This window comes from Sarcophilus harrisii, chromosome 4, assembly GCF_902635505.1.
Source record: "Sarcophilus harrisii chromosome 4, mSarHar1.11, whole genome shotgun sequence".
Classification (NCBI taxonomy): domain Eukaryota; kingdom Metazoa; phylum Chordata; class Mammalia; order Dasyuromorphia; family Dasyuridae; genus Sarcophilus; species Sarcophilus harrisii.
The window spans coordinates 294,204,960-294,219,465 of NC_045429.1; the positions used below are offsets into that span (position 1 = coordinate 294,204,960).

General features: G+C 33.3%; 1 protein-coding gene across 3 annotated transcripts in view; it reads left to right on the top strand.

The window, feature by feature from the left end:
• TBCD (tubulin folding cofactor D) overlaps positions 1-14,506 on the top strand; it is a 395,290-nt gene that overhangs the window by 124,177 nt on the left and 256,607 nt on the right. The window lies entirely within an intron of this gene.

The following is a 14,506-nucleotide window of genomic DNA, read 5'->3' on the forward strand; positions in this document are numbered from 1 at the left end:
TCAAATTCTACAGGGAAGTATTTTCTGTGTAGAAAATTGATGATTATATCCTCATATTCCCTTTTTTATACAATTTAATTTTGTTACTGTAGAGAAAACTAAAATACAGACAGGCTCCTTTGGTTTATATCCTCATTATTTATTCCCTAACTATCAGCTAACATAACTGTAGTGTAACAACTTCCTAAGATCACAGAAGTTACCTCAAATTCTCTTCTTAGTTAACATTATAGTAGTGGAAATATGGAAGAAGAAGAGGGTTTTTTGGGTGGAGGTTCATTTTTAATCTACGTCCTAATTTTGGGTTAGGTCAGTGATTCATCAGTTAGATTTGCAGAGCAACAATGTTAGAGAAATGTGAAAAAGAAGTTGATTTTTTTTCTTTAGGGTTCAATTTTTTTTTTTTAAAAAATGAGATTTACTTCCTTTTGACTCAAATAGGAATTATCTTTAAGAAGAATCTTTTAATATATTGCTATTTTAGATTAACTGAAACTTTTCCACACTTTTATAATGAACCTCTTAAGTCTGTTTCTATATCAATTTGGTGCTTCTTGTTAGTATTAAATAGTGGTCATAAATTGAATTACTCATGTATAGAGTGGCACTTTTGTTCAGCACTGCTTTTTGGGTGCAGAACTGCTTTTTCCTCTGGCAGTTCCAGAGCTGTGGCATCTTTTAGAATATTGAATGTAGATACTACAGTGAAAGGGGATGATATTATAAAATATTACTACCATGAAGGTGAATGAGTAAATGAAAAAAAAAATTTATTATGTTATTGCTGTATGCCAAGAACTGTACTAAGTGCTAGAAATTTAACTAGAAAAGGAAAAACAGTCTCTGCTTTCAAGGAGCTCATGTTCTAATTGGGAAGATATAATAGGAGGATTTTGCTGTAAGCCAAGAATGGATGGTCCTTTGGATAGGGTGGCTACTTATGTTGTAATGCATCTAAATGCATATCGATTTTTGATTTTGAACCATTAGACAATGTCCAAGGGCTTTAGTGGCAAGAACTTTCTTACCATGATTACCAAGGAGGAAGGTAATAATACTCACAGAGCACTTGTTTAGGTAAATGTATTCATGTTAGTAATGTAACACCTAAACAAGTGCTCTGTGAGGGAAATAATGCAGGTTACAGATAGAAAATTGGAAGGTTAAATGAATTGCCTATGGTCACATAGCTAATGGGATTCAAACAGGATTTTAAAGATAGGTTTTATGACTCCGAGTCACAATCATTTAGTGCCTTTCATCTGAGGGTAAGACTAACCTGCTTGGTGTAGAGGATTTATAAGCATAAAACCTGAAATTCAGCATGTTTTAAGTTGCACGAAGACTACTTTATGTCACATTATAGAGTAGGATATATTATAATCCTAATTTAACTTTACTGATTCCAGAACTTCATGACTATGTAAGAATATATGAACCTCCTTTTTTAATTTTGCCTCATTTCTTCTATCTACAAAATGGGTGTAATGCATGTTTTCTTTTAGTAATACTTTGTGAAAATGAAGGGAAGGGGAGGATAAGATATGGAAAGGGAATAAGCATTTGTATAATGCATATGATGTGCCAGATACCTTGCTGAGCACTTTGCAAATACTAAATCATTAGATCCTCACAAGAACCCTGTGAAGCAGGTACTGTCAAATATCATCCTTATTTTATAGTTGAGGAAATTGAGGCAAAGATAAAGTGACTTGTTCAAGGTCACACAGCAAGTATCTGAAGGCAGATTTGAACAAAGGTCTTCCTGACTCTAGACCCTAACTGTACTGTATCCATGATATAAATGATCTACTTGGAATGTATTTCTTTATGGTATTTTTCTGTGTTTGGTTCAGAAATGTATGATTTTGCTAGACAGTGAGTTGGGAAGTGAGGTTAGGCAGTTCAAAGGAGGGAAAAGGCAACTGTAATTTTCTTGAAAATCCAGAGAAGCAGAATTTAATTTTTTGATGTGTTTTATGTTACATTTATTGATGATTATTATTATAAAATCTCTTCCTTTTTTCTAGTCCACATTAATGAGGTGACTTTTTTCCTTGTCAAAGCCATCCCCTTTACATATATATTCCTGATCCCATCCCTGAATATATTCTCTAGACAATTGTACCCTTGATCATACTTTTCTCTATTCTTCAAACTCCCTCTATTTGCTGGGTCCTTCCTTATATCCAACAGGTTAATTCCCCCTTGTCTTTCAAAAAAAAAAAATCACTATTTCCTTAAATTATCATATTAGATCTTTCTTTTTCTCAAATTCTTAGCAACAATGTCTTTACTCTTCCATTCACCCCATAATTCTTTGCAATTTGCTTTTCACTTCATCACATGACTGAGCTATCTTCTCTAGTTACCACAATCTCTTAACTTCTGCCCGATCCCATCCAACACTTCCTCACCTATCTTGTTGCATCTGCCACTGCTCACTGTGTTTTCCTCTCTGAGTTTTTGTAATACTATCTTTTTATTTTCTATTTGCCTGTAATTTCTTAATCATTTTGGTGGTTCATCATTTATATATTTACTAACTATGTATGATATAATACAAGGCACTCTAATTTTTATAGAGTGGTTCCCTATTGAGGCTTTTCTCTAGGACATATTTAAAAAGGAATTATTACTAAAGTTTCAACACTCTTAAATGGCATGTTGAAAGGAAGTATAATTTAATAAAATGATGGACTTGTCAGGAAGACTTGGATTCATATTTTGTGTGATCATGGATAATTTATTTAAACTTTTAGAGCGTTAGCCTCTTTAAGACTGTACATATTGCTTACATTTCAACATGTATTTCCATGGCTGCCCTTAAAGGACTTATATGTTTATCAAGTGCAAACTGAATATATGGACAATGAGCTGGGCCCAGACTTTTAACAGGTAGAAAAGAGTAGGCTGGATTGCTTTTGGGAAATTGTATAGCACTTTTATTGGATCCCAAGGTCTCCATAAAAGAAATCTATATATTCAGTATTAACTTTTAACTGTCTTTATACATGGCAGTGAGACACTGAATATTACATCTAAGAAACTGAAGATGAGTATCACATAGAAGGCAATGGGTATAAATAAACTGCAACACAATCTCAAGAACAACAAAGATATCATCAAGGAATTTTATGATAAAGAAGATGTGAAATGGCCATGTAGCAAAAGTGAAGGAAGACAGATAAACAAGTAGCCTCCTGAGGTGTGGAGAAATTGAGAAAAGCTTCTAGCATGTTGCATTGACCCCTGTGGCAAACTTTTCTAGGAACACAGAAAAAAATTCTATAGAATGGGCAAACTGTATGCAGTCTCCATCATTAGAGGGAACTCCCAAATTAGTGAGATAAGTGATCCATTTGAGGATTCAAGTACTTACTCAATTGTATTGGTAAGCCCCTTAGGACAGAGACTATATTTTGCCTGTTTTTGAATTTCTAATGTTTATCAAAGTGCCTGGGACATAGTAAGTGCTTATAGAAATGTTTATTAATTGATTGATTAGTGTGTAAAGTTCATTCAAAATTCAAAAGTGCTATATAAAATTAGTTATAATGATGATGAATTTTCTCAGTGAGCTTTGCTCTAGGCCTCGTAAAAATTTGTTATATATTAAAATTCATCTTCTTGTTGAATGGCATTATATGTATATGTGGAACATAGGTTAGGTGTTTTACAGCTTAAGAACAAAGCAAGATTTATAGAAGTTTGGCCACTTGAATTATAAATAATAAAGTAATAGCATTGATTTTGTGTCTCTTTCTTAGTTGTTGTAAGCTTGAGGAAAGGATTTTTGTCCCGAATAGCATTATGATGGGAATTGAATAAATATTGATTTTACAAATAAGTAAATAGAGCTATCATGAGAAAAGGGAAGAACCATAGACCCTTCCTCATAGTTCAGGCACGGTATCTCATTCTTGCCTTATAGCACCCAGGCTTTATGATCTTAGTTATCCTGCCTTTTGTTATGCTCTTTACTGACTTGGATCTGGCATCCATGGTATCTTTACTGTTTCCCCAATTAAATGAAATGTTTGAATAATGGTTAAGAGTAAGGTTTTTTTTCTTAAATATCTTCCCCTTTTAATTTCATTCATCTATTGGGAAGTATCTGTAATATTCTTCTCTAAAATGTAATCTTATCTGGGAGCAGGTTTCTTGGGGGGCTTCTGGGGGACAGCCTTCCTTTCAGCTCAGTAATCACAAGTGCAGCCAGGGATGAAAGTCCAAATCCTTTATTGTCTCTTTCAAAGTCTTGTCTCTTTTACTTGGGGCTCGGCTAGTTTTTCTGGAGGCCTTCCGGATGGATCTTGGTTTTAGTGTTCTCTACAGGACAGCCTGCCGCCACTTCTCTGTCTTCCTTAGTTCTCGACTGACTTCTCTGGCTTCTGAATCTCCCAGACTGATTCCTGGTTGAAGCTCCTAGTTTATATATGCTTTCTTAAAGGTGTGAATCTTGTAGAATTATAGTAAGTACTAAGTACATGTACTGAACTAGAGAACTGTTAAGTACCATGCTAAATAATCATTGTCTCTATCAATTCTACTGACTTAGCACCTTGTTTCAAGTATTGGCCCATAACAAGTATCCATTCTGGATAGGTTTTTTCTGTCCTAAAAGGTTCATTTTTTCTATGAGGTTAAAGTTTTGACAATTGCTTTCGTACTCCTTCTCTCCAAAGGCTATTTTAATTTGGGATAGGCCTTGAAAGTGTTGAATTTGACTAAAAAAATCCCAGCTTTTGGTACTACTCCATGGAATAGCAACTAAGGCTGTACTATTAGTACTATTTTGCCACTCAGCACAATTTTTACTTTTGTTATTGTTCTTTTCCTTCCTCTTTCAAGCCATTAATAGGATTTTGAGGTATAGTTGAGATAGGTGAATAGAAAGTTTGGGATAGTGAGATTAAAACAGGGTTTTTGCTGTTTTCAAAGTTGTCCTCAAGGAATTTGGATGAAAATATAGGTAAGCTGCTAATAATGTGGCCCTGCGGAGGCCACTCCCCCTCACCTCATTGTTTTGTTTATTTTTTATATTTTTTTTATGTGTACATGTTGTCTCCCTCATAGAGTATGTAAGCATCTTGAGGACAGTTACTGTTTTGTTTTCTCCTTTATATCCTGAGGATTTAGCTCAGTGGCTGGCACATAGTTATCTCTCTGTTGCCACTAGGATGAAATAGAAATTTCTCTGTTTCACATTTAAAGCCTTTCACTATCTGTCCCCAACCTACTTTTCCAGATGTGATATGTATTAGTTTCCCTTTATACCTTCTTTGATCTAACCAAACTATATTGCTATTCTTTTACACATTGCACTCTTTCTCAATCTTTTTTGCCTTTACACTAGCTGTCTCCTCTTGCCTTAAATGCATTTTTCACTGGAATGAACTTCATTTGTGTCTCAGAATTTCTCCTTTTTTTCAAAGCTCTGCTCAAGTGCCACTTTATAAATGAAACTTTTCTTGAGTCCCCTGTAATATTCTCTCTAAAATGTAATATTCTCTATTGAAGTTTTCTTGGGGTCACTGGAAGCAGCCTCTGTTTCAGTTCAGTAATCACCACAAGTACAGCCAGGGATTAAGGTCCAAATCCTTTATTGTCTCTTTCCAAGTCTTGTCTTCTTCACTTGGGGCTCGGCTAGTTTTTCTGGAGGCTTTCCGGATCTTGGTTTCAGTGGAGAAGCGAAGGAGGACAGCCTGTCATCACTTCTCTGGTCTTCCTTCATTCTGATTCTGGCTGAGTTTGTCCAAGCTTATATGCTCTCTTATCAAAGGTGTGAATCTTGTAGAACTACAATAAGTATTTACTATAGTTAAATAACCATTATAACCATATATGTAACCACTGTCTCTATCAATTCCATTGACTTAGCACCTTGTTTCAAGTTCTGGTCCATAATAGCCCCTAGTCACTAATGTCTTATTCTATGATGTTACGTCATACTTATTTTTCATATACTTAAATTCTTCTCTGTCTGCCTTCCTGTTGGTCTGTCTCTGTTTCTGTCTCTGTCTCCCTATATCTCTCTCGCCCCTCCCTCTCCCTTCCTTCCCTACCCCTTCTCACTGTCTCCCTCTAATCTCCTTAAAATCACTTTAGTCTTTATCTCTCTAATGCCCAACAAAATGTTTACCACAAATGAAGTGTCTTAATACTTGTTGACTGAGAATCAATCTGTATGGCAGGCTGTAGTCTCTCTGCCATTCTTGGGAATTAGAACCATTGTATTCTTTTGTGCGCGCCTGTGTGTGTGTGTGTGTGTGTGTGTGTATACACATATGATAACTTGCAGGTATGAGATCATGTCAGTGGAGTTTATTGAGCTCTTTCTTTGCTTTTTTCTTTTTCTTTTTTGCTGAGGCAATTGGGGTTAAGTGACTTGCCCAGAGTCACACAGCTAGGAAGTATTAAGTGTCTGAGGGCAGATTTGAACTCATGTCCCCCTGACTTCAGTGTTGGTGCTTTATCCAATGTTGAGCTCTTTTTAAGAAAGTTATTTCTTAGATGAATGTCAAATATAATGATATAATTAGGAAAAATCCTTGGCATAGAAGTTCACATGCCAATCCATCCTGTCATCTAACTTTTTATCTTCGGGAATATATTTGATTTCCAAATGTTGGTAGAATTTTGATATGTGCATTTTAGTTTGGAGCACCAAATGGAGTTTTTTATTGGATAGAAATGGATAATAATAAATAGTAGAATGAGTTTGTTAGCAGCCTTTCTACCATAAGACAAAGATATGAGAAGTTTAAAATCTTGTAAAGGAATACTTGGATGTAAAATAGGAAAAATATCTATTTTCATGTGATCAGCAAATAGAGGATTTTATCTGGGATTGTCACTTTGTTATAACTGATATTACTCCATGTTTATTTTTGTCCTTTCTTATTCTGGGGAAATCAATGACTGCATGTGTCAATTAGAAATATCAGGATAAAATAAAAAAAAATTTTAAGGAAAGAAATGTATGTGAGTATCAAGATCAACTGACCTAGAAAACAGGTCAGAGGAAGAAAATCCAGGAATCATTGAGCATCTGGAAATCTTTCCTTCCTCCTTCTCCCAACCCCTAACAAAATAGCCTGGAGTCCATATTTCAAGAAATAAATGAAAGCTACTCATATCTATCAAAAGCAGTGGGCAAAGTAATAATAATAATGATGTTATTGAAAAGTCAAAATTCCCCAAAATGCTAAAGCCAAAAATCTAGAGTTTTGTTGGAGAAAAAAAAAAGTTGTAAACAGCTAAAAAGAATGAGTTTAAGTCATATATCAGGACCAGACAAAATTCGTCTGCAAGATAGAGCTGACCTTGGGTTTCAAAAGACAAAAGATTAAAGCTTATAATTATGAATAATTTATTATATAAAACTGAATATAATCTTATAGATTTAAGTAAATGAACCTTTTACGGAATAAAAAACTTTTAAAATCATTCCTGATATAAAAGATCAGAACTGAAAAGAAACTTTGACATTCAGAAACAGGGAGTCTAGATACCTAGAAAGGTGGTGGTCATCCTTTATTCTCATTTAGGAATAAATGATATCACTGCATTGCAGTCAAGTAATAGTATATATATGAGCTTACGAGGCATTTCCATAAATTGGGCACAAATGGTCCACGTCCACCTCCATTTAGAATGGAGATGTCTCTGAATTAGTTCATCTCACATTTTTTTTTTTTTTTGAGTCACTATAGTTTTGTTTCACTCATGCTTACATGTTTTTGTTTTTGTTTCACTGTGCTTACAGTGCCACCTGGAAAGGTAAGTACATTTGAGGAACTGAAAGGGTCTCTATATATGATGATAAAGGGCTTATAATGTAACAGAGAAAGAAAAGTCAAATATCTTTTAGAAAAAAAAAACAACATTTTAGGGAAATGAATGAATAAGAGGGAGAATTTTTTTTCATAATTGTATATTCAAGAAGAGGAATGGAAAAAGAGGTAGAGAATACTCATGAACTTCTTATCAGAACGGTGTAAAAGAGAGTTTAACATATAATTGTACTTTAAAAAAAGAAATATAATAAATTCAAGTAACATAGAGAGGAAGAGAAAGACTTAATAATGGGTATGGGTAAAAATAATGAATTTTTAAAAAATCCCAAACCAAACTTCTTCATCTTAGATGTTGGCTCCTCCTTAACAGGTAATCTGATTGAAAGTAAAGAGGGGAGGGACAATGGAATGAATATAAGCATACCACCCTACATCACAAGTGTGTGCATTTCTTTCTTTTGTTATAACTATCATTTTCCTCTTAGAGAGAAGGAGGATTGAAGAGAGGAAACTATGTAAGAATAATTCGAAGCAAATAAATGTGAATAGAGTGAACTCCTAAAATGCAAGAGGATAATAATCTATTTTAAAAAACCAACAAGCCAACAATATGTTGTTTAATAAAAAATACTTAAAATTTACATTTTCACAAAAAGTCAAAATAAGCACCTGGAGCAAAATATATTATGTCTCAGGTGAATTCAGAATAATAGTTGTAGAGACTGTGATCTCCAACAAGGCAGTGGTAAAACATAGTTAAAAGATTTAAAACTGCATCATGATACAAAGGCACCCTAGAAAGTGAAATTTATCAATATTTAATGTATACATTTAGTGAAATGGTAAATAACAAAAAAGTTATTTATCATTTCACTAAATACATATATTAAGTGTTGATATTATTTTCTATTTAAATAGAATTTTAGAAAAGTTATGTATTAGAAATTATTAATGTTACTGAATGGGAATCCAAAAGGAATCTCTCTGTATGTCTGTCTGTTTCTCTTTCTGTGTCTGTCTCTCTCAGTCTTCCTTTCTCTCTCCCCTTTTCTCCCCCTCTTTAAAGAAATTAAGCATAGAAGGCAACATTCAAAACCTTGTACTTCCCCCACATATAAGACTCACCTTATTTTTGATTTACCTATATTTTAAAACAAAAGCTGTTTTATTTTGTCACACTTTATGAATCTTGATGTAGTGATGTTACCTTTATTCTTTTTATTATTAATTTCTTATGCGTATGGTTTTTCAAACATTGACACAGCCCTGAATTCCTGATAGAAATCAAATTTAATAATGAGTTTGTAATATTTTAAATATTTTAAAATTACTTCATTGGAATATTTAATTCAGTATAAATCATGTAAATAAATTATAGGCCTTTTCAATAAGATCCTGGATATGATTTTCCCTACTTGGCAACAAAGGAGAGACTTGATTGACCTGGGAGTGGGGCAAGGCTCAAACTATGCCTCCCTTGATTCAGCTTCCTGGTAGCCTCTGGCTGTATTGATGTGGTTTCTTGGTCACCTATATGCATAAAAAGGAACCACCCATGTGTCTGCCCTTTAGACTAAGTGAATTCCCTGAGACCAAGGCAATAACTGAAAGCAAAATGTGGCTATAAGGAAATTTCTTCAACATGTTAAAATTGTTGCCTTTTTTTTTTTTAACTACTTTCCCACTTTTGCCAGTTTTTATATTTCATCAGGCTCCACTATTCCTTATTGCTTTAAATTTTAGGATGGTTTATTTCAGTGAAGACGGGTGTAGCAGAATTAACAGGAGAATCCCAGTTTACTTGAATTTCAGGTTTGCTTGTGAAAGTACATTATTAAAATTTCTCTTGATGACACCACCATATGAGCTATCTAGTTTAGTTAGGTGTGTCAGATACAGCATCCTGGAACTTTCTATGCTTTCTTACTATGATTAGTGTGAGAATAAATATATTTTCATTACATCTACTCCTTATAATTCCTTACAGATTTAAAATCATTGCAATTGCGATGAAATGGTTTTTTGATGTTTGTAATAAATGTTAACAATTTAAGTATGGTTGCTTTTACTGTTATATGGAAATATTCTCTTAGTTCAGGGATTGGTGACAATTGGCTTTGGGAAAGGAGATAGAGTGAGGCAGCAATTTGGTTTTAGGAGATTGAATCTATTTATAGGATTGCTGGTTGTTTTGGCAAGATTACATTCTACAAACATTTTTGGTGTCCACTTTGCTGCTTTTAAAGTTGTGTTGCAAAATTTGAACTTTGACTTCAGAAAGGTATATTTCTAAGACTGAAATAATGCCCTTTTCCAGATATTGTACAGAGAATTAATATTTGTTTAGAAGGACAATCAAATCATTCAATTATACATAACTATATTTATCACATTTTTTTCTAAGCATGAATGTATCTTGACTTTACAACTTTGTTTTTGAAGGCCATGAGAAATTTCTGATTGGTTGTCATCTACTTAATTAAAAAAAAATCTTTGAATGATAGAAGTCAGAGAAGAAAAGGAAACTGAAACCCAGAGAAAGGAAAACAGTTGACTAAGGTTGCACAAGTAATAAATAACAAAGCCAAAAGTAGAGCATAGGCCTCTTTATTTTTAGTCTAGTGTTCTTCCTTTTAATATATAGTTCTTAATTCGTGAAATTGTGGAAGTCTTCATTTAATTCTTTGAGAATTTAGCTACTAGATTTTGAATATAACAGACATAAGCCTCTTTATCATTATTACTATGACAGTTTCATCCACATTGGTTTTATTTTTAATCTAATATTTTTTCTATTTTTTTTTTCAATGTTATGGTAGAGAATTCTTTTGTACATGATTGGACTAGATGATCAGTCAAATCTCTTCCAACCCTCAAAATATATAATTTTGTGGTTTTAGTAGTTTCTTTTTCCATTTAATGGGATAAAAAACTACTTGAGTGGTATATTGTGCAATATTGGTATAGCTCAGATCTAATGGAGGATACTTGTCTTGATCTAAAGGTAGGTGGACCTGGGTCCCATTTTAGACAAAGATTTTTTAACCGTTTTTAAAAAAATTAGGCATTTTAACAATTGGGGGGGGGCATGATTCTAAATTGCTTTTTTGAATGATTGTATTAATTCATAACTCAGTCATTAATGCATTATTATGTTCATCCTTCTATAATAATTCCAACATTGTCTATTGTCTGTAAATTTGTAAGTTGTAAGGTAAAACCTGAAGATTGTTTTGATTTGTATTCATCTTCTGAGTGAGGCCACTTTATATATAAATTTTACTTATTCAAAAACTTCTCAATTTCATTTAATCAAAATTATCTTTTATTTTCCATATTGTTTATATCTCTTGTTTAGGTAAGAATTCATTTTTACTTATAACTGTACAATGTATATGATCCCCTTCTCTCTCAATACAAATCCTATTTCAGCAATTTCTAAGTGTGGGGCTCTAGGCAAGTTGTATAGCATCTATCTACCTCAGTTTCTTTATCTGTAAAATGGAGAGATGACAATAGCACCTGCCTTCCAGGATTGTTATGATTAAGATAATATTTTAATGTTCCTTGCAAATCTTAAAACACAATAAGATTCTAGCTGTTACCATTTGATAGCAGGATTAGAATTTCTGATTTTTTTTTAATTCACTAAATAATACATTTTGTTGCACCTTCTCATATTTTTAATATAAATCTTTTTTTAGGGTTTTGTTTTTTCTATCCATTGCTACTATCTTTTGTTTTATTAGTTTGTTTAATTCTATTCATCTTTAAGGTTTTATTTTAGCTTCATATTTTTCTTAATTTGTGTCATTAATGTTTTCTTTTTCAATTAGGATTTTGGGGGGTTCTCTGTCCTCTTTTAACTCAGTAGTTTGTCCATGTAATTAGTTTTATTTAATTTATTTTAATTCATCCCTACTGTATCTTTTTTCCTTATCGTCCTTTGTCTTAAGTTTATGTGTTAAGTTTATATTTATAAATATAATCTGTTGGTTTCTTTTTTCTTTTTTTGAAGTTATTTGCCATTGTGAATTACATTTTTTTATTTAGGTAATTATTTTTCTGTACAAGTCATAAATTGAGTTTTTTATTTTCAGATTTCTTTTAGTCAGTCAGCAAACATTTATTTTGGCCAGTCACTGTGCTAATGACTTGTGCTAGTATTTGTAATATAAAGAAAGACAAAGGACAATTTCTACTTTCAAGATGCTTATAGTCCACTAACAGTATTGCAAAGAAGATATGCACAAAACAAACTGGAAATGACTAACAGAAGGAAATCCCTAGAATTAGGTAGCATCAAGGAAGACTTCCTATAGAAAACAGGACTTGAAGTATGTCAGGGAAGTCATAGAAGGAGGGAAGGAAATCAGCATTTGTAAGGCAACTACTATATGATAAGCACTGTTCTAAGTATGTTACAAGTATTATCCCATTTGAGGAAAGCATTCTAGAAATGGGAAGAGGGGCAGCCAGTGAAAATGCTTGGAATCTTGTTTAAGGAGTAGAAAGAATACAAGCATTATTGGTACATGGAGGAGAGGAAGATAGAAGAATATTAGAAGGGAGTGGGGTAGGATATGAAAGGCTTTGGACACCATGCAGCATTTTATATTTAATCCTGAGGTTGACAGGGAATCACTGGAGTTTATTAAGTAACTGGGTAACATATAAAACCTGGCTTTTGCAAGATGACTTTGACAACTGATATGGAGGATGGAATGGAAGGGTAGATGGGCCAACAAGCAGACTATTGCAGTATACCAAGTGTAAGATGGCGAGGGTTTTCAAGATGTTGTCAGTATCAGAGGATAGAAAGGAACATATGCTAGTGAAGTTATATAAGTAAAGTCAGCAGACTTAGACAACAAATTTGATATGGGAAGTAAGAAAAAATGAGAAACTGAAGATGTGAGGCTGGATAGATATTGAAGATGGTAGTATACTCAGCAATAATAGGGAAATCAGGAAGACAGGTAGGTTTTGGGGAAAAGAATTAATTCAGCTTTGAACATGTGGTTTAAGATGCTTAGGGATATCCACTTTGAGATAAAAACTAATTGGAGGTCTAGGTCAGTAAAGAAACTGGGGCTGTATAAGGATATTTGACATTCATCAGCATAGATATGAGAATTGAATCCATGAGAATGGGTAAAAACTCCAAGTGAAGTTACATAGAGCGAGCAGAAAAGTAGATCCAGGATAGAGCTCATTGGGAAATCTCCATGGTTAATGAGAGTGACCTGGATGAAGATTCAGCAAAGGAGACTAAGAAGGAGTGTTTAGATAAATAGGATAGAAACTAGGAGAATCTAAAACTTAAAAAGAAGAGAGTGTCAAGGAAAGAGGGTTATTGATAGCATCCAAGTCTACAGAGAGGTCAAGCAATATGAGAATTGAGAAAACGCCAAAAGAGATTGTTAATATTAAGAGAGCAATTTCATTTAAATAATGAAGTCAGAAGCTAGAATGTAGAAAATTAAGAAAAGAGTGAGAGGAAAGGAAGTTGGAAGCACCTATTATTCTATTTGGGGAATTTTGTACTGTGGTTCCATGATCTCTGAAGAATCCACGAAGTTCTTTATTTCATTAGGTATTGTTTCAGTTTCTTTTTTCTTGCAATATTTATTTATATAGCTTTGCAGTTTTTTACCTTTTTTGATAGATTGGAATATAACAATTAGGATATCCTCTATTTTAATTTTAGTGTTTATTTTTTTCTTCTTGGTCCCTTTGACTTCAGTCTTTTCAATGGTATTTTTTCAGGGCTAAATTGGGGAGGTGCTTTTTCACTTATCTTTGTCACTGCCACAACTAGCTTGTAGGGGAGGACTGCAGCTTGATTGCAGTTCTATCTAATCCAATACAGTTATGCACATTGGCCCTCTACCTCAGTTTCTTTTCTTCATTAGTAATATGGGTATCCCAAATCAACATTTTCCACATTTTGTAGAGTTGGATATTCCAGTTTCTGCCTCCCTAGGTTCTCTCAACTAAGGGTTACTTCACATTCTGAGGTCTCTTCCTAACTGTACTTCCTCTTCTTTATCTTCTTTATATAACTGAGCAGAGTTGATATTCTCTGCTTCTTGTAAGAAGTTGGACAAAGAGCAATGGTGTGTGCTATCAAAATCTGTGAAGCAACTAGAAAATCCCAGAATACCCAAATAGAACATATTGACTTTTGGGAAAGTGCTACATGATGGCCACTAAATTGGAATTCTTTATGGTTAATTCATAGAACTTCCATTGTGCTCTGCTTTCTTTTATTCCTATAGATTCATTTGTAACTGTCCTACCTCTGACACATAAACATCCTTCTTGTTTTTGCTTTTTTTTTTTTCCCCCTCTTGGAGAATTAATGGAATTTGGAGAAAATGTCTATTCCTTGTTCATTGCAGTTTTTATCCATTGCTCCTATTATCTCTTTAGAAGTTGGTAATTTCAGAAAAATAGAGGTTAAAACCCCATAGTATTAAGACTAAATTCATCCTGTTACAGATTATTTAATTGATATATCATTGCTGTTCTAATGCACAGACTTCAAAGAGAGAAATTATGAGTATTTTTGGATATTGAATATGGTATAGAAAATGACATTTTAGATCTGACCAGATAAGAATGATACAGATACTTTATTTTTAACCAAATGAGTTGAATCATTACTATTTTGGGGCATTCTTCTTTGTAAAATTTATTGT